The sequence below is a fragment of the Leptodactylus fuscus genome, chromosome 1 (assembly GCF_031893055.1).
Source record: "Leptodactylus fuscus isolate aLepFus1 chromosome 1, aLepFus1.hap2, whole genome shotgun sequence".
Taxonomy (NCBI): Eukaryota; Metazoa; Chordata; class Amphibia; order Anura; family Leptodactylidae; genus Leptodactylus; species Leptodactylus fuscus.
In genome coordinates, this window is record NC_134265.1 from 180,903,731 (window position 1) to 180,925,479 (window position 21,749).

The 21,749-nt window shown below is 42.1% G+C and overlaps 1 protein-coding gene across 1 annotated transcript in view; it reads left to right on the forward strand.

Moving 5' to 3' along the window:
• Positions 1 to 21,749, forward strand: part of GRIN3A (glutamate ionotropic receptor NMDA type subunit 3A) — a 307,052-nt gene that overhangs the window by 159,899 nt on the left and 125,404 nt on the right. The window lies entirely within an intron of this gene.

The following is a 21,749-nucleotide window of genomic DNA, read 5'->3' on the forward strand; positions in this document are numbered from 1 at the left end:
AAATTCCATCTTCTCGGAGCACAAGATGAATGTGTGCATCATGGCTGGCTGCTTCTAGTGGTTTTAACAATGGGGAATTGTTTTTCAATACTGTAAAACAATATCAACTTTATTATTTCAGTAGGAATATCCATCAGTTGTTTGGTGTTTAGGGACTCTTTGCTGTGTATTGTTTCTGAGGAGATGCTGTAAGCAACAAAAATGGCAACTGCTTATTATTAAGTAGGTTTTTCCGCTTGTTTCACAAAAAGAGTTGTTTATTGTTGTTATTATTATTATTATTATTATTGTATTGTTATTATTATTATTATTATTATTACTATTATTATTATTGTTATTATTATTATCATTATTGTTATTATATTCTATTCTAATATTTGAGCAATATCTTCGGTATTTTTTCATTTATGCATTTTGTTCATATTGTTTCCTATTAAAGAGGACCTATGAAAAGCCCAATAACATATATTATCCGATAGGTGCTTTAGTGTTTTGTTTATTTAAATCCATTCCGCCATTCCAAAGATATAAAGACCTTTTAATGTTCATGAACATTAGGGTCTACTAGCCAAGTGGGTGGGAACACTGTATGACATATAGCACACAAATGTCCTGTCCCAGAGAAACCATAGTGTATAGTGCCACCCACTTGGCTAGTATAACTTAATCTGCATCAACACTAAAAACGCTTATATCTTTGAAACGGCTGAACAGATTTAGTTAACCAAAATGGTCGTTGTGACAGATTCTATCAGATCAGGTATGTCATGGTGACAGTTCCTATTTAAATAACCTGCTATGAACCACCTGACACCCTTATTTTAAAGGCGTTTTCCAGGCAAAAAATGTTTTGTTTTGTTTTTTAAAAAATGTTTATTGGTGCTATTAATGGGTTAATAAATGTACCTATATAATTTTTTGTGTGTTTTGAGTGATTTCTGGGTTTCTCTGGGGGCGCCTAGTGTCTCCTACTTTTGTTTACTTCCTTCTGCTTCCTGCTATGTAACTTCCTAACCCCTCTCCCCCCTTCCCATACACCCCTCCCCCTCCCTGTCTAGCTATCCTTCCTATCCTAGCTATCCTGTATCTCCTACCCTACCTACTCATCCCAACCTCTGACCCATATTACATGCTTACCCTCCATGGCTTCTTCTTCTGAGACGCCCTCTTCTCCTCCTGTACTGTTTCCACCAATGAGTCAACTCCACTGCACATGTGTAGACACACAGTAGAGGTGATCTACCAGCAGCAGTGCGTGCACACTGCTAGGAGAAGAGCGCACGCACACCCTGCCAGTACAGGAGGAGGACCTGGCTTGCCGGAAGAAGCCATGGATGGATAATTATGAGTGGAGTGAATGGGGGGGGGGAGTAGTAGTGATGATCTGTTTCCGAAAGTGGGGAAACGGATCATCACCAGATTGTCAGAAAATGCCACTGGGTTGGTCACATGACTGCCCCAGGGATATGGGAAAATATAGATTTTTAAATTAATATTGTTATGTAGTAAGTAGGAGGGAGAGGATGTTTAGATTAGTGTAGGGATTTCAAAATGTCCAAGACAACCCGTTTAATGTATGTGGTTAGATTACCTTTTCTCCCCAAGCAATCTGACAAATCAGATAGAAGGATATACTGCACCCATGATTAGACTGGCCAACCAAAGTACCAGCAAAACCCCCATTGGGCCCGATTTAATGTAGTATTACATTAGCAGATGGTCCGAAGTCTATTGGAATTATATGACCTTATTGTGCAAAAACAGCAATATTTGCAATGCCATTGCAAGCGAACTTAATCATGTACTGAAAAGGTCAATGGTGGGTCCTGAGAATAATAGGATAGGGGATAACTTGTAGAACTGTGAGGGTCCAGCTGCTCAGACCCCCCTTGATCAGGAGAACAGGGTACTTGAAAAAGAAATTGAATGTAATACAACACTCTGAGATACTATGACTGCAACCAAGAGATTAAGGGTGAATCCGCCTCAAAATCAGCCTCCTAAAAAAGCCTCTCAATAGAAGTTTATTGGGAGGCTTTTTTTGGAGACTGATTTTGAGGCGGATTCAGCATCAAAATTAGCGCCAAAAAACTCTGTGTGCGCTGATCCTAAGTGGTCGTGCCACCAAGTTCTGTTGTGTAAAACAGCAGAGACTTTCTTACGATAGTACCTGCTCTCTTATGATGAGACATAGTGAAGAATGTTATATTCCGTCGTGAATGATCTCCAGCGTGGCTATTATTAAAAATGACTATGTTGTATTAAAAAAAAAACCTTAAAAATCCTACTATTATTGGTTGATAAAATTATTGTAAAATATACATGAATTTCTAACACTCTCTCTGCTCCATTTTTATAGAAAATACAGCCTATTAACATTTGCAGAATTTGCAGTCATAATATTTCAGCGCCATGGGAGAAATTCATTATGTGTTGAAAAACTATTTTATGTTATTCAAATGTAAGTAGATAATCTCCAAAGAATAAAATAGGAACCAAAGAGGTACTTTCTGCACAATTCGGTCTGGCATATGGTTTCCCCTTTGTGCTAAATTATTGCTTATATAATACATGCAAGTGTGATATGTGCATTAGGAAAGGATGGCAAATGGCCAATAACAGCCTGAAAAATGTATCAAAAAAGCGAATAAAAATGATATTAAGCAAAACTTGAAGTATTCATCCTAAAAAGCCTTATCTTTATGTGGGCTGCTTTCTTATAAATACCCATTACATAACAGATTAAATTGACACGGGGGGGGGGGGGGGATGAATCACACATATTATGTACTTATGAAAACATTATGATCAATATCACTGAAAATAATATGGAACATCAATGCCTTTAAAACTTAATCGCTCTCTGTTATGTTATGTGCTGTACATATCTATTAAAAATATGTTGTGTGGATGATGTGTACACCATGATGTACTCAGAAAAGTGGCCTCCCGTTACACAGTTTAATTACATGGCATTCAGACGTGTCATAAAAATAGTATCAGCCATCATTCACACAAGCGAGACTTTACTGATGGTACGAATGGACAGCTCTTAGCTCTGGTTATAATGGAGACACATCAACACATACACAGCTACGTTTCTATTCCTATCATTCGATGAGAGCAGCCATTTCTTTATTTTAATCAGTGTTGGAACTCGTATGTTTTTTACATCAATAGGATCCTGTCTTTCAGCCCCTCCACCCATGAGACCCTTAGAGGATGTCTGATTGACATGTCATTAAATTGCATTATACGAAAGAAGAATCTGAAACTGTCATGTATAAAAAGAAGCATGGACTTGCAGGACAGGGAAATAAAATTACCACTTTACAAGGCATCAGTTTCTTTACTTCATGCCATTACAGCAAGAGCCTTGCTGTCAGTCACTAGCAGCCTCCCATGTGGATTACACAAGCATATTTATGGTATTTTTTTACCTGACCCCCCCCCCCCCCCCCAAAAAAAAAAAACCCATAAAAAAGCATAATAAATTAACTGCGTGTATTTCAGAGTACCAATAAAATCTACCACATGTCCCCAAAAAAGCGACACCTCTTATGGCTAGGTCAATTTATTTTATTGCTACCACCATATTCATACCGCTCAGTAGAATAAAGTTAATTTGTAAAAAGTAAAAAGTCATCACACATTGGAAGACATGTTCTGGTTTAGCTTTAATCCAGAAAATGTCTCTACATTTATTACAAAACCAAGCATTGATCTATAGGAAGCTACCTTCCAAAAAGTGGTGCTAGAGTGAGTTTTTCTTTTTTTATCCCATCAAGGAGAACTTATTTGCATATTATATTACCAGAATGTGTTGAAATAATAAAAAAAAGGCTGTTCTTTAAGGCCCAAGGTAGGCTAATTCTGAAGAGGTTAAAAATGACACATAACTAAGTGCATATTTACCAATAGAAGTCCAAAATTTTCTGTTTACACCATCATTTACAGTGAACATTATTTATGACATGGGAGGGTTTTTTTCAGCATGGAAAATTCAGCGCCAAATGAAGCGCCATTTTTCCTCCGTGTGAATGGACCCTGAAAGTGTCTAACTTTACGACACATTTATAAGACAGAAGAAGTACAAATATGGTTCAGATTTTCATGAGCAAAATAGATCAAGTTTAAAGTGGTATAAACTTGATTGAAGATTCAACTGAGACAGTTTTGGTGCATCGGAGAATGAGCCAGAATTTTGGTACCTCAGAAGGTGAGATAGATTTATGATGGTCTGTATGACAGATTTATAAATACAGGTATGTCATTCTATGAGAAGGGATGTCAATTGTTATTGTATCATTTATAAATCCATCTAGACCCATGGATTTAGTAGGTAGGGATTTTCGATTTTCTTTTTTGACTCCCTGCCTTCCAAAAGCAATAACTTTATTTTTCCGTTTACAGAGGCATATAAGGGTTTAATGTTTGTGGGACAAATTGTTCTTATAATGATACAATTTATTATTCTGTAGAGAGTACTGGGAAGCTGGAATTGGAGAAAAAGGGCATAGGTGCGACTTTCTTACAGGCTTCGTTTTTACAGTGTTACTGCAGAGAAAATGACATGTCAGCTGTATTCTATGTTTCAGTACAATTCCAGGAATACCAAATTATTAGGGTTATATTTACATTTCAACCCCTTAACAAAAATCTTAAACTTTGCAAAAAAATCTTTTTTCTAAAAGTTGCCATATACGGACACTTATACCTCTTTTATATTTTTCTGTGTGCAGGGATGTATAGGGCGTATTTTTGCAGGGCCATATGTACTTTTTAGTTATACCATTTTGGAGAATCTATTTTGCTTTGATCACTTTTTTCAAATCTTTATCAGACGTGAAACAGCGAAAAAATGTTAGAATCCACGCTGTTTAGTGAATCACTAAAGTAGCCAGAGGATTTTTTTTAATCCTCTGGTTACTTAGTCCCCCATGGTGTTCACTTACCTGCAGAGATGGCTGGTCCGGTGCTCGGTGTGTTCTCCTTCTTCCTCTTGCTGCCGCTCCATGCTGTTCTTCTCGCTTCGCTGCCCCCTCCCTGCCAGGTTAGGAGAGTGTGGGGGCAGGTTAGCAGAGTGTGGGCGGGTACTGGGAGAGGAGACGTCACGTCTCCCCTCCCCGTACTCGCCCACACTCTCCTAAGCCACAAGACCCCCTTCCTAGCTCTTTAAACACTAAGGAGGCGGGACAGCGAGAAGACCAGCGTGGAGCGGCAGCAAGAGGCAGAAGGAGAACACATCGGGCACCGGACCAGCCATCTCTGGAGGTAAGTAGCTACTACAGATGTTTAGTTTAGTCTCCCATTAGAATGAATGGAGGCAGCCGGCATGCAGGGGGTTAAGGCTGTGTGTCGGCTGCTTCCATTCATTCCTATGGACCTGCAGCGGAGCCTTCACACTGAGTATACAGCGTATACAGCCTCCATTTCCAACCAGGTTATGGGATGGATTTCAGGATGGGTAGCAAGAGGCAGCAGAAATGAGTCAGGTAGAAGGAGATCTGTTTGTAACTGTTGTGTACTTTCAAAAAAAGAAAATATACTCTCTTTCAGTAGGTGCATCCTCAATATGTCATAAAGGTCATGTTCCTATAGAATCTGAATTAAAGCGGCAGACCTATATGACAAACCAGAGGTTATATCAACTGATAAATCAGTGGCTGTATTAAAGTCACCCATCACAAGCAGATAGCATTGCTTATGTTTGTTAATTAGCCTAAGGAGTTCCTAAAAAAAAAAAAAAAAAATCTTACAAAAAAAAAAAATTATAACACATGCTAGCATACTAGTACAACAAAAGGACCCTTCGGGTCAGCAATTTTAGGCAAAAGTTGAAAAGTTGTAATATCAATCAGTATGCCTCTGCTTTTAAATGTGTAATGTGCTTGATATATGAGAATAAGATGGATAACTAATACTGATCACATATTTGGCCAGAAGGCAAATCTGTGCTACAAAAATGTCTCAAGAATGTTAGCTTTTAACCAGAGGTTAACCCTTTCTTGAGGGGAATTTAGGCCTCAGCTATTGAAGCAGTAACATCTATCATAAGTAGACTTGGGATAGAGAAATAAAGCATCATACTGAATATCAAGCTTACCAGAGAAATCATGCGGTACTGATTCAGAATACATTAAAAAAAAAACAGGTATATCCATTAAACAGAAATGGAATATAAGAAATAGAGAAAAATGAAACAGCGGTTCATCTTCTGTTGAATACAGGGCAGGATAAGTCCAGCAATGGTGAACTATGAAAAAGTCCAGTAGGGCCTGATCTAGATGCAAACAGTATCAGTGGGCAGGACTCTTCTTGTTTTTTACCTGTCATTCGTCATTGACAAAGCAAGGGGAGCTCTTGGTGGTGATAGTATGATAGTATACGTGTTGGGTAAACTCCATTTGAGAATAAGAGCATGGCCTTCCTCAAGCATTTTCACCACGAGTAGTGTTGTACCAAGTAATAAGAACACAAAACTTATTTTGATGTAACACCATTGTGATATGGGCCAACTGGTGCCTCAGCTGTAAGCTGGTTGAAAAAAGATCCGAATATATGGAGATTTTCTGATGTGGGGCTGGAAGGCATTCCAGCTTTTAAGATCACATCTTGTTGAGCTCCTTCGTCAAATAAAAATGGACACATTCTCTTCAAAATGTGATGGTTTAGAGACCTTATGGGCTGTGGTTGTAGTCAAGTCCTTGGACAAGCAATCAGAGAGCAGGGTGCTGATTATTTTTTGTATGTAAATATTGATGACACTCTAGGTGACACCATTTCGGGTTGCCGCTGAATTTTAGATAATTCCTATCTTCTAGGTCTGCTACTTTAGCTTTTAGGAATGTGACATTTTTCCATATCATAATGGGAGTCTACTAGCTCATTGTGTGATGAAGCAAATGCTGCCATGTTTTTTCAATCTGGCATGTTCACTCCTTTAGCTCTTGAAAATTACAATCTAGTGGGTTTACCATTATAGATATTTTAGCCATTAAAGAGCAACAAAAAGCTGTGAGCATGGTTTTCATGGAGGCCTCTGAGAGTAAATTATTGGAGGGGAAAAGATCTGCTAGGAAGTCGGATAGTCTGGGAAAAGAATGAGAAGGCGATCTCACCTCAAAATCTAATTGTTGGTCTTCTTATGAATGGAGTTTTTGTTTGGCCAGTCTTTTGGTAGTAGAAGAGAACACCGGAATTAGCAGGAGATATAATGCAACCATGGCGGAAAGTAAGGTGTCTGCCATCTGCCTCCTTGAGCATAGTGAAGTCCAGGCTGGTCGAGGAGTTACTGAATCGACGGAGCTGAAAAGGAACATCTGCAAAGGGTTGTGAAGGCTCTGGATGCTGAGGACAAGTGGTGTGAGCCGCCATCTTGGGGTGTGTCTGGATGGCTTTACACTGCACTAGGTGCAAGTTTTGCCTAACAAGTCACGAAGTAGGTCGCTCTAGAGTGCTCAGCTCCAGAGGAAGAGAGTTAATAAGTAGAGATGAGCGAGTACTATTCGAAACGGCCGTTTCGAATAGCACTCACCTATAGGAATGAATGGCCACTTCCATTCATTCCTATGGGTGCATGCTATTCGAAGCGACCATTTCGAATAGTACTCGCTCATCTCTATTAATCAGCCATTATGTTAGGCTGCTAAGCGCCAATCCCCCCCTGCATTTTAATATTTTAATCGTCTGATTAGAACCCATCAGAAGACATTTTCATGGCATTGGGCTATGAACAAGTCTTTCAACTATAGGTGTTATTTTGACCTCACACTGCAGCTCTCAAAGGTTATCATTGTGCACAGTATGACTGCAATGGAGACTAGAATGGGGTTCTTTCCTATTCAGCAATGAGTACCACTTTTGTTTTGGATGCAATGATAGCTGGAGATTTTTCTGCAGGCCACATGGGGTCGTCACACCAGTCCTAATCTAGAGATTGTGCTATGGGGTGGCATAATGTATACTAGAAGGGCCCTGTAATCTTCATTTCAGATCAAAGTCACTGGCATCCAACTAGTTGACACACCTGCCTCTCTACTGCTTTCCATCTTTCCTCACAAACTCAATAAACAGCACCAATCCCTCATTGGTTTCACATTGATTACAGCTTGGTCAGTTATTCGTAGATTTTGGAATAGCAACTCTGCCCCCACACCATGAGATTGGATCCAGGAGATCCTTCACATCCGTTGAATGGAGCTCATGATGTCTAAGCTCAAACCAGACTCTATCTACTCACAACAGACCTGGCAACTATGGGATCTTTTTCAATATTTCACAGCCTTTAATGTGTTCCTCTAAAGCTTTCATGCACTCCCACCCATCCAAAGTTTCCCACCTGTATGATCTTTACCTCTAGCAGGCCAACATTCCTCCTGAAGCCTAACCCTCCTCCCTGCCCCATCTCTAGGTATACTTACCCCATCTTGATTCCCTGAAAGTGTATTATTGTATTTTCAGTCCTACTGTATTCATGCTGCTCTAGGATCTAGTTGTTCCTGCTGCATTGGGACTGTTTCTACTAGCCTTTGGTAATTATTAGAGATGAGCGAACAGTGTTCTATCGAACACATGTTCGATCGGATATCAGGGTGTTCGCCATGTTCGAATCGAATCGAACACCACGTGGTAAAGTGCGCCAAAATTCGATTCCCCTCCCACCTTCCCTGGCGCCTTTTTTGCACCAATAACAGCGCAGGGGAGGTGGGACAGGAACTACGACACTGGGGGCATTGAAAAAAATTGGAAAAAGTCATTGGCTGCCGAAATCAGGTGACCTCCATTTTAGACGAATAGTGGATTTCAAATCCGGGTCATATGAGAATGTGAACTTTGTGACTATGAGACAGGGATAGCTGTACAGGCAGGGATAGCTAGGGATAACCTTTATTTAGGGGGGAATGTTATTAAAAATAACTTTTTGGGGCTCTATCGGGTGTGTAATTGTGATTTTTGTGAGATAAACTTTTTCCCATAGGGATGCATTGGCCAGCGCTGATTGGCCGAATTCCGTACTCTGGCCAATCAGTGCTGGCCAATGCATTCTATTAGCTTGATGAAGCAGAGTGTGCACAAGGGTTCAAGCGCACCCTCGGCTCTGATGTAGCAGAGCCGAGGCTGCACAAGGGTTCAAGCGCACCCTCGGCTCTGATGTAGGAGAGCCGAGGGTGCACTTGAACCCTTGTGCACCCTCAGCTCTGCTACATCAGAGCCGAGGGTGCGCTTGAACCCTTGTGCACACTCTGCTTCATCAAGCTAATAGAATGCATTGGCCAGCGCTGATTGGCCAATGTATTCTATTAGCCTGATGAAGTAGAGCTGAATGTGTGTGCTAAGCACACACATTCAGCTCTACTTCATCGGGCTAATAGAATGCATTGGCCAGCGCTGATTGGCCAGAGTACGGAACTCGACCAATCAGCGCTGGCTCTGCTGGAGGAGGCGGAGTCTAAGATCGCTCCACACCAGTCTCCATTCAGGTCCGACCTTAGACTCCGCCTCCTCCGGCAGAGCCAGCGCTGATTGGCCGAAGGCTGGCCAATGCATTCCTATGCGAATGCAGAGACTTAGCAGTGCTGAGTCAGTTTTGCTCAACTACACATCTGATGCACACTCGGCACTGCTACATCAGATGTAGCAATCTGATGTAGCAGAGCCGAGGGTGCACTAGAACCCCTGTGCAAACTCAGTTCACGCTAATAGAATGCATTGGCCAGCGCTGATTGGCCAATGCATTCTATTAGCCCGATGAAGTAGAGCTGAATGTGTGTGCTAAGCACACACATTCAGCACTGCTTCATCACGCCAATACAATGCATTAGCCAGTGCTGATTGGCCAGAGTACGGAATTCGGCCAATCAGCGCTGGCTCTGCTGGAGGAGGCGGAGTCTAAGATCGCTCCACACCAGTCTCCATTCAGGTCCGACCTTAGACTCCGCCTCCTCCAGCAGAGCCAGCGCTGATTGGCCGAATTCCGTACTCTGGCCAATCAGCACTGGCTAATGCATTGTATTGGCTTGATGAAGCAGTGCTGAATGTGTGTGCTTAGCACACACATTCAGCTCTACTTCATCGGGCTAATAGAATGCATTGGCCAGCGCTGATTGGCCGAATTCCGTACTCTGGCCAATCAGCACTGGCTAATGCATTGTATTGGCTTGATGAAGCAGTGCTGAATGTGTGTTCTTAGCACACACATTCAGCTCTACTTCATCGGGCTAATAGAATGCATTGGCCAATCAGCGCTGGCCAATGCATTCTATTAGCGTGAACTGAGTTTGCACAGGGGTTCTAGTGCACCCTCGGCTCTGCTACATCAGATTGCTACATCTGATGTAGCAGTGCCGAGTGTGCATCAGATGTGTAGTTGAGCAAAACTGACTCAGCACTGCTAAGTCTGCATTCGCATAGGAGTGCATTGGCCAGCCTTCGGCCAATCAGCGCTGGCTCTGCCGGAGGAGGCGGAGTCTAAGGTCGGACCTGAATGGAGACTGGTGTGGAGCTATCTTAGACTCCGCCTCCTCCAGCAGAGCCAGCGCTGATTGGTCGAGTTCCATACTCTGGCCAATCAGCACTGGCCAATGCATTTCTATGGGGAAAAGTTAGCTTGCGAAAATCGCAAACTGACAGGGATTTCCATGAAATAAAGTGACTTTTATGCCCCCAGACATGCTTCCCCTGCTGTCCCAGTGTCATTCCAGGGTGTTGGTATCATTTCCTGGGGTGTCATAGTGGACTTGGTGACCCTCCAGACACGAATTTGGGTTTCCCCCTTAACGAGTTTATGTTCCCCATAGACTATAATGGGGTTCGAAACCCATTCGAACACTCGAACAGTGAGCGGCTGTTCGAATCGAATTTCGAACCTCGAACATTTTAGTGTTCGCTCATCTCTAGTAATTATTGATTCTTGCCAGTTGCCAGTTGTATGAAATTTTTTTTCCAATAAGAATATAATGTTAAAAAAATATGGTGTTTTTTATTGAGCAAAAGTAGTAAAACATAAAAAAACCTACAGATTTAACAGTGTAGCATATATTCACAAAGGTAGTATTATTTATTCCAACAAAGTGAATGAAGCAAATTTAGCAAATTTAAATACAATGGTGGAAATGCTGGAACAATGGTGACAAAACTGACAAAGCAAAGGCAAAAATCTGAATCAGGAGCGAATTGTGAACATTAACTTGATGCTTTGAAGAGCTGACAGAAAATATAATGAAGTATTTGTCAAGTCAGTGGCCTAGAGTACCTTTTATTAGTACTGATATTTTACCTCTTATATCCTGTGAACTGGTTTATTGCAGGCATTTCCAAGATGACATGTGCTAGGTGGTAATTTATTATATAAGAGGTTTACTGGAACTGGAAATATTTATATACTATATACCGAAGAGTATGTGGAGAAGTAATGCAAAGCAAAAGAGAAGTCCCTGATATGTTGGTTTAGTATCAGTAAACCTTGACTATGTTAACCCTATGAATATATGTTGTCAGGGTTTTTGAATATCTCCACCCCTAGCAGCCAAGACAAATGTCATATGTTTGACATGTACAAATAAAAACTAAATTACAATATAAAACAGTCATACGATACCACAATATGTATATATTTTCTGACACTGGACACCAAGCACATTGTCAAAATGCTACACTATACTTTATACAGATGGGAATCTTTATGCAGTTTTGATTGAAAACGTTCTTTATTTTATAAAAGGTGCATAAACATTAAGGGAGCCTTCACATGATGTAACGCTGCGCTCATTCTGATTGTAAAAACACGTTCAGAATGAGCGCGTAAAAAGCAGCTCCCTGTTACGTTCGTGTCTGAGTCCAGACCCAGATTCCGGATTGCAGGTTGCACCGCTAAGGGACAGGGGAGGGAGACTATCCCTGGCACTACGGTGGCTAGCTAGGCCCTGCCTACGGGTGGTGGTCAGCTGTCCCCAAGCTAGCCTTGGCCCCGACAACTCCTGGCTCTCTAGCACGAAGACCTAGTAGACAGATAGGGCAAGAGCTATAGAAGAGCTAGGGACTGGGGTTTCTAAAGTGGTGACCCCTACAGAAATCCAGGTGCAGCTGCAGACAGACAAACGGGCTGGGAGGTGCTGGATCACGGACACGCAGCACAACATAAAACAAAACAAGAAAATGAGGAGAGGGACAGTGGAGAGGTGAGGAAAGGGTAAACTCAGGACTGGGGAAAACACTGGAACCCAAAACCTCTCAAACCACAAGAAAGTGCCAAGCACACAGAGCAGAAGGACAGGGTGGAGATGAAGTGTGAGGAAACAAACTAGATTCACACAACAGGCAACTTTCACACCACTTCCTAATCTGCTGGAATCTTCACCAAAACAATCCTCCTCCTAAGCCAGGAATGCTAGGGTGTAAACCACGAAAACCGGCAACATGTGGAGCCAGCCCTCTTCCTTAAAAAGGCCCCAGAATCCTCCCATAGGATGATGGCAAATTAAACACCTGAGGTTCGATTCCTGGAACCTCAAGTCTGCTAAGAGGACTGGCACCAATGCCAAACAAGATGGTCCAGTGGTAAAGCAGCCACCAGCAGAACATAGGAGCCCGGATCAAATCCCCATACACAAACAACCAGGTCATGACACTCCCATTGACTTGAATGGGAGCCGGCATACGTGCGCCCCCCATTGAAATCATTGGGAGGCTTTTTTTTCCTATTGCTTTCAATGTGATACGCGCGTAATACATTGAAAGCATAGGGAAAAAAGCCTCCCATTGATTTCAATGGGGGGCGCACGTATGCCGGCTCCCATTCAAGTCAATGGGAGCTGCTTTTTACGCACTCATTCTGAACGTGTTTTTATGATCAGAATGAGCGCAGCGTTACATCGTGTGAAGGTTCCCTAAAATTGCAATCCAAGCAGAAAGGCATATGTACCGCACTTCCTAAAAATGAAAGTTGAATATGTGAAGAGCTCATACATATGTCTATGTGCACATAGCTTTGTAAAATATGTAAAATAACCAGAACTGAAAAGACAAATATCTATAATAACTTGGAAAGTGTGAAAAGTAATAATTTATAAGAAATAGGGATTACACATCTTGAAATGTAAGGCCTCCCATTTTAGATTAAATTTACATAATGCCTTCAGTAAAGTTACAAATACACTTGTGTTATTTTTTTAAACACTTTTGAACCATGGTATACGACTTTCTCTAGTCACATCCTGAGCTGCCTTCAAAATGCCTTTGAATTCCTTGGTAAAAGAAGACTCACTTCCCTGACCATCAGACATGTGAGCTAATAGTTGACCTCTTAGCTTAGCATTTGAGCTCCCATAATGCATCACTGTGTGTAAACAAAAAGGCAATTATGAATGTAGGTCTAAATGTTATTGAAGAATAAGACATTATATAACTTGTTGGAACTTTCTGGGCTTTTAATAATGATCTGTTACAGTATAGTGGAGAGAATCAGGAATGAATTGCTCAATTTGCTGTGCGGTGGCTGTACAGAGTTGCTGCAGATTAGCTCCCATTTATTCGAGTAAGGGCTTGTCAACAGTGGTGGATCGTGTTGTCTGTCCCTGGCTCCATTCGTAACATGACAGATTTTTCATGGTACATGGCTCTGTGTAGTTCCAACACTGGTGGCAGTTGGACACACCTATTGATGGATCATCAGTGTCAAAAGTCCAGGAAACCCCTTTAAGATGACTATGAGATAAGGATTGAAAAAGTTGTTCAATAGCTATACTGTATGGAAAATGTTAGTGTGGAACTATGGAGTCCCTTCATTACTCATGATGACTGCGAGTAGACGATACAACATGTTGCAGTGCCCCGTTCACCAATAATAAATATAATGGCCTTCCCAGCCTTCTGCCCCATCTTTCATTTGTGGGGACATTATGCAGGAACCGTGTGTGTACCATTCACTCCCCGGTCTTGCAATGAGCAACCTGAGAAGGGCTCATTGCTCTATAAATGGGATATCCCTGGCCATGACTTGACCATGAGTAACCCCCAGTGCAGGGACTCCTTATGTAGCAGGGACTCCTTCTATAACTAGAATGGATTAATTGTGGTCAGAACTTCAACACAAATAATTCTGAGTGCAGGGACTCATTCTACCATAGGAGATCCACTGACTATCTAGATCATTAGAGGGTCAAATACTGGACTGCACCTGTCTCTGCCCAGCTTGAGTAATAATGGGTGGTTAAAGTTAGCCTATTTAGCAGACAGACAGCCACCATTACTAAGGCAGTAATAGTAATCTTAAAAAAACACCGAAAATATTTTATCGAAATAAAACATCCGCCACACAACAATTGACCATGTTATTTAAAATTAAAAAATAATCTTTGGCATCTACCATAATCCACTGAACTAGCTGTAGTCCAAAAATAAGATCTTCAAAAAAAGAAAAAGAATCTTACTTGTGTATAAAACCCCCCAGTATATATAGAGTATTATACTGACCTCTATTGGGTACCATGATGCTGTATCTTGACTAGCTAAAAAAGGCTAGCTGAGCTGGGCCTAACATACCAACCTCCCAAACCCCATTTCCCATTAAACACACAGAGACCAGGTTGGAAGTATAGGCCACAGCGGCATTTTATTTACCACAACCAAATTACTTAGAACAAATAACCATCATTATTATTCCGTAGATGTCATTAAATTAACATACACATAACATAAACATATTATTCAAATAACATGTAAATTAGAATGCAAATGAACCACCATCTTGACTTCCCCTTTAAGAACCAATAACAATCTGACTACTTGTCCCCATATATAACAGTAATCTCCCCCAAGAAGTAGGGGTCCCTGAGAGGCGCCAATCCCCAGACCTCAGAATTATACCCCCAGCCGCAATCCACCTGACCCAGGGGCACCAACATCGGAGGGTATCTCCATCCTGGGTACCGTGACCCCAGGACCTACCAAACCACTTGTCATCCATTTAAATTTGAACTAAAACCTCCAGAAGACCCCTCCTTAGGACGCCGCCACGATGAAAAAAAACTAAATTATGAGGAAGGGCGGGTGGGACAACTTTTCCCTGTCACACTCCTGAGTAGAATGACCCCCTTACCACACCTCCCCCTACTATAACTCCTCTAAACTGTAAATATTAAATAATCCCCTCCTCCTGTCCCTCTCTTAACCCGGTAAACTTTATCTGACCTTTTCTTTAGCTCTTTCACCCTCTTTACTACCCCTGCAGGTCCGTTCCGTGGGCTTCCTATCTCAGGCAGTAAACTGACAATAACAGCTCAATTAATGTTTTTCTCCTTCCAGGGTTCTGTTACAGAAGCAGTTCCTACACTAACAAGGGTTAATCACAGTTATAAACGGACCCTGACTAACCCCAGGTGCAGGCATTAGCCACGATTAAGAGGGTTATGTACAGTCATAATTTGTCTATGAGTAACCCCCAAGTGCAGGGACTCCTTCTCTAGCAGTCATATAACAAGAGCTTATACTCTCAAAAAATGCTGAAAAATAACTCATGCAATATTTGACTGTCATCTACAAATGTATTAAAAATATTCAGAGGGACGTGTCTTCTCCTCTCTCCTGAGTATACCTTGCCTTTTAATTTGTGATGTAAGTTACCATTACTTGTTTACCTCTATCTTCTATACATAATTTCTGGCATTTCTTGTTGATCTTGATTTTGTTATTTAGGTAGTCGTTCATGCATTATTTACCATGATCATTTTATTTAAAGAGGACTTTTCACGTCCTGGGGCACATGTCGTGTAATATACCGCTAGAAAGCCGACAGTGCGCTGAATTCAGTGCACTATCAGCTTTCCCATTCTGTGCCCCGGGTGAAGAGCTATTGGTGCCGGTACCGTAGCTCTTCACTGTCAGAAGGGCATTTCTGACAGTCAGTCAGGAACACCCCTTCTCAAGGTAGTGTCTATAGCGCTGTACTGTGAGAAGGGGCGTTACTTATCGCCCAGTGATGAAGCCGAGTGGTGAGGAATGCCCCCCCCACCAATATTCAAGTATTATCAAGAATAGGGGAGGCGTTTCTCACTGCTCATCATCATCGCTTGGCGTTAAGGAACGCCCCTTCTCTCGTACAGCATAATAGACACTACTGTGAGGAAACGCCCTTCTGACACTGAATAGCTACGATAACTGCACCGATAGCTCTTCAGCGGGGGCACAGAACAGGAAAGCCGATAGTGCGCTGAATTCAGCAGTATATTACATTACATGTGCCCCAGGAGGTGCAATGTCCTCTTTATTGCATTTACTGGGTCTCTCATTCAGGGATGTATATCTTTGTGGCTTTTCACCCGTCCCCTGTGTGTACAACTCTTTAATATCTATACTCTATACTCTAATAAAGATGATTTATATATTCTTAACTTAGTTGTGTGCTTGGTTCTTTGTATAACATGATGAATTATCCCAGCACACCGTATTTTCATTGTGTTACTATAGCCCTTTTTGTATATAGCATTTTCGAAATACATTTAATCTAAGTAACTTCTGGGATAATTTGCTTTCTTCCTGACCTAGTTACAACTGACTTACTTCACATATTACATATTTCTGCAATTAAAGCTAAAAGAGGCCATTGATTTTTTTTTTGCTGATGTTTGTTCTTACTATTTTGATGTTTTTTTTCTTATCTCTTATCGCCAGTTACCCACTTTATAATGAGACAGTGTTAATGTTAGCATTTCATACAATTGATATTGATTGATGTATAGAGTAATGGTCTGAATAAAGTTGTATTCTTTTGAGAGAGTAGCTGAATGCTCTACCACAAGAATTTATGCAGGAGAATTACATTTTGATATAGGCTAGGGGCGCGTGGCAACTTTGGCTGCAATTCTGTGTTACTCTGCAACTCCTTCACTCATGTTACGGGGTGTTCACACTACCCCTGGCATCCGCTCAGCAGTATCCGTTTGCCATTTCCATTCATTTCAGTGGGATTTTATCATGTGTCCTTTAGTGTCCGTTTACAACCATGTCCATTTTTTTAGCGGACAAAAAAATCCTATGTGCAGGATTTTTCTGTCCGTTTGAAAAAACGGACAGTAAGTTTCCGTTTTTGTTTTTTTTAATATTGAGGTCTATGGGCAGTGTCGGACTGGGGTGTCCAGGGCCCACCAGTGGAATTGTTTCTAGCGGCCCACCATCAGGACCCCTGCAGACCAGCGTTACCGAGACAGGGCGACTAAAGTTAAAAACATGTCGGGAGCCATGCTGCTCACCCACCACATGATGTGCACCACCACAGTACCTAAACCCACTGCTACACACTGTATGGAATGTGAGCAGCGTGGCTCCTAGAATGTAAGGGCCCGTTCACACGGGCACAGAAGGGGCGTATTATGGCGTGTAATCCACGTCATAATCTGCTCCCTCACAATGGTGGTCTATGTAGACCACCAGGCTTCTTTTTTCCGTGAGCGGCATGCTGCTGTTCACTGAAAAAAGAAGCAGGCTGCCCTTTCTTCAGGTGGATTCCATGGCTCAGTGAGCCACGGCATCCACCTGGTGGCAGCAACCTCCGGAGTTGTCCCATTCATTTGAGCCGATTCCAGGGAGGAAAGCCGCGACCGCGACAGTTGTGGCAGGCGGGTTTTGACCCAAGAGTGACGCGGCTCACTGCGTCACTCTCAGTGCCAAAACCGCTATACCGCCCCCCGTATGAACTAGTCCTTACCATTACATGTAGCCACGCTGTCCTGCAAGAGCTGATCTGCAGAGGTCCTGGCTGTTGTATCGTCACAGATGTAATATTGATGGCCTATTCTAAGGACAGGCCATCAATATTAGAAAGATGGATAAATTCTTGAGGGTAAGTTCACACAAGGTTTTTTTGGATCGGAACCTGAGGCGGAGGCCACCTCAGGTTCCAATCCAAAAACCGGGGAGTCATGACTGAAAGCCGGTGCACTGCACTGGTATCCATCCACGCTCTCTGCTCCGGATTAGGCCCAAATGAATGTGCCTAGTCCGGAGGAGGGTGTGTCATCAGGCCGAATCGTGAGGCACAAACCAGCTCCCGGAAAAAGCTCCTGAGCGGCTCCCATTGATTTCAATGGGAGCCGTCTTTTTGGTCAGGATTTTGAGGCAAATACAGCCTCAAAATCCTGACCAAAAAACTCTGTGTGAACTTAACACAGCGTCCCGCAACAAAAAAGCGCTGCAGGAAAATCCCCGGCGGCAACGCATCAGTTTTCCCCCAGCGCTTTTTCAGAAATTCCGCAGAGCTTTCCTCTGAGGACTTTCTGCTTCCATTATACCTATAGGGACACTATAGGTGATTCTGTAGGTATAAGTGCTGCGATTTCCAAAAGCGCAACAGTTTTGGAAATTGCAGTGTGTCCACTGTGTGTATTTTTCTGCAATATGTGGATGGGATTGCACACACTATATACCTACACACTGATAGATATACATTCATATATACTCACACATATATATATATATAATAACATATATGCATTTATATAAATTCACTCACACATACAGGTATTGTATACATACCTGTATACAATCATACAGTACTCACACAGTATACAAGTCACATACTTTAACCCTTAAGTACTATCATGGTGTCTATCATAATGATATGTGTATGGTAGTGGTGTATGATAAACACCATGATAGTACTTAAGGGTTAAACAAATATAAACATATACATATTAATTATTACATTTAGCAAAAAAAAGAAAAAAAAAAGAATATACTTACATTTATGAAGAATGAAGTGCAGCACGGCCATAGACCGTTCCTGTCCCCACACTGTACGATGTGGGATAAGCGATGACTCATTGCTGGGAGGGGGGGAATTCCGGGCTGCATAGAGAGTTGGAGGATCGCGATAGGGGAAGCTGCAGCTGCTGCACAGGGTGTCTTCAGTCCTCCCGATGTATACTTTCCCTGTGTTAATAGGGAAAGTATTCCACGGGCAGGAGGCCCCTGTGTAAGTGTCGGGGCCCTGGGAAACTACCGGCAGCTGGGCATCTTTAATCATTAAAGTGCTGCCGGCAGCCTGGGGCCCCGAGGTTACAGATCCGGCCCCGAACTACTATCAGTTCTTGTTTTCTCAATGCATATGCATTGGCCAGGGGCCCGAACTGGTCCCTGACATCCCGATCGGGCCCCTGGTCAATGCATCTGCATCGGGAATACGAGGACTGATAGTGAAGGCTCGGGGCCTACCGGGGGATTCCCCAGTTCCCCCTGTCTATGGGCAACAGACAAATAACCGACAGTAACTGATAGCCATCACTTACATGATAGGAGTCCGTTTTTTGTTTTTTTCTTTAAACGGACACCTTCTGAGCAGACACCAAAGGTAGTGTGAACCCTACCTTAGTGAATAGAATTGCATTGTAACCCAGAAGGTGACACGTTACTGTTACTTCCAGTCACAAAAAAAGTTGTGAAGCTATCCAAATACAAGTTTTTATCAATAAATGTCATAATGTATTTTCCTAAAGAAGGTGGTGACCTTTCTCCTTTTTCACTGTATGAAAATGGATGATTTGCTGAGGTGGAAAATAAAGAGTGGGTTACACTCCATCTATTGGGGCAGTTCTAGGTTTGCACTGCTTAAATTGGGTATCCAGAAAAATTTGCTGGAGACGACATCATCCATTCATAGCATCTGATTTTTGCCACCTTTGTCGGGGTCCCATGTGGCATTAATGCTACGGAAAAATACTGCGTTTTACAGTCACAGCACAGTGGATGAGAGAATTCCATACCCACTTTGCGGTAAAATACGTGCAGCAGAAACGCTGCGATTTCCAAAATCGTTGCAAATTGTCAATTATACCACGGAAACACCGTCAGTTTCCCTGTAGTTTTTGTAATTGAAGTAGAAAGTCTGCAGAGTAAACCTTTGTGAACTTTCTGTGCAAAGTGCTGCAGGAAGAACAGTAATGTGTTGCTGCCGCGGTTTTTCCTGCAGTGTTTTTTTCCTGCGGGACACCACGTAGGGCCTTAGCCTTAAACTTGCTGTTACACCACATTTTTTGTTTTAGACAAAGAATTGGTTTAGCTATATGCAGCAAAAAAAGACCTCTTCTTATAGAAAACAAAAAAACCTGGCGTGAAAGCACCCAAATGCTGATCAGGTAAATGGATTATCAAAATCACATGTGAACAGTCCCTTAGGGTAAGTTCACACAGGGTTTTTTGGTCAGGATTTTGAGACCATATCCGCCTCAAAATCCTGACCAAAAAGATGGCTCCTATTGAAATCAATGGGAGTCGGTCAGGTGTTTTTTCAATGAGCCGGAAAAAGAAGCTAGATGCTCATTCTTCAGGCTAATTTGCCTCACGATTCAGTCTGAAGACACTCATTCATTGGCCTAATCCCGAGCGGAGTGCTTGACTGGATGCCGATGAAGTGCACCGGCATTCAGTCGCAGCTACCCATTTTTTGGAGCGGAGCCTGAGTCGGCCTCCGCCTCAGGTTCCGGTCCAAAAAACCTGTGTGAATTTACCCTAAGAGAGCACATGTGTAAGGGAATTGCAATAGGAGCAATTCCCCAGTAGCTACTGGAAACTCTGGGAAAGGGGCACAAGAGACAGTGAGCCCTAAGCTGAAACCCCCCACTGTCCCTTGCTGCTTGCCTGGTCCTATCCTACATAATAGGCGGCAACTTGGTGACGGACCTGTCCTATATATGTGAAACACAAAACGCAGACAAGACAAACAACAACAAAAGGAGGTCAGCAAGACACGGGTTTGTTAACAGTCGAGCAATGCAGTGTCAAAATCAATATCCAAAAGAGTAGTTAATAGAGAAAGCCAGAGGTCAAGAATCATAATACTAGGCAATAGCAAGCACCAATGTGAATGACAGCCAAGAATAAATAGGGAGGAAGAACCCACCCTGGAGTTGATAGGCGGATAGGCTGTCAATCACAGGGCAAGGTTAAACTTAACTATTAGAGGAACAGAGGGAAATGAAGGTGAAGGCAGACAGGTTTAGTGAAAAATCATTTACAGAAATAGATCCATGTTCACACAGTGCAACCAAAAACTCTAAGCAAGGAATGAAACTGCACACGCCTCCTGCACTGCAGCATGCAAGCGGAGGGTGGCGCAGTGACCCGAACAGGCAGAGACGTTACAACATGACTCCAGTTTATTCAGAAGCTAAACCCAATCTCATCTAGCATGACAAGGTTCTTTTTTGCCCACCCTACATTGTTGCTGAAATCTGTGCTATCTAAACTATTTCCAGACATATCACTGGTTAAAAACACAGTCAGGATTAGGATATTTCTATGCAGCTGTATAATATATACGATATAATATTATATTTATGTGCAGCTGTATAATATATATAATATAAATATCCTAATCCCCACTGTTTTTTCAATCAGTGATATCTCTGGAAATAATTTAGATAGCACTGCAGCCTTATTACATGAATGAAGAAAAGCTCCTATTTCATATCACAGCAAAAGTGCACTTTATAGATAGTAACTTTGAAGTCACCCTCCCCCCACCCTCATTCTATACATATTACACAGCCCCCTACTCTATCCACAGTAAGACGCAGAAGCAGATCGCAGTACAGACACAAAGGAAAGATTGAAAAAAATGTAGGATTTCACAGAAAGGAGCCAACATTTGTTAATAAAGTATTTTACAAATATATTAATGACACAAATACTGCCAGAAAATCAAAAGTTGTCTGAAGGTTTAGTTAGGCTTTAAGAATGGTATTAAGGAGGCATGGTCA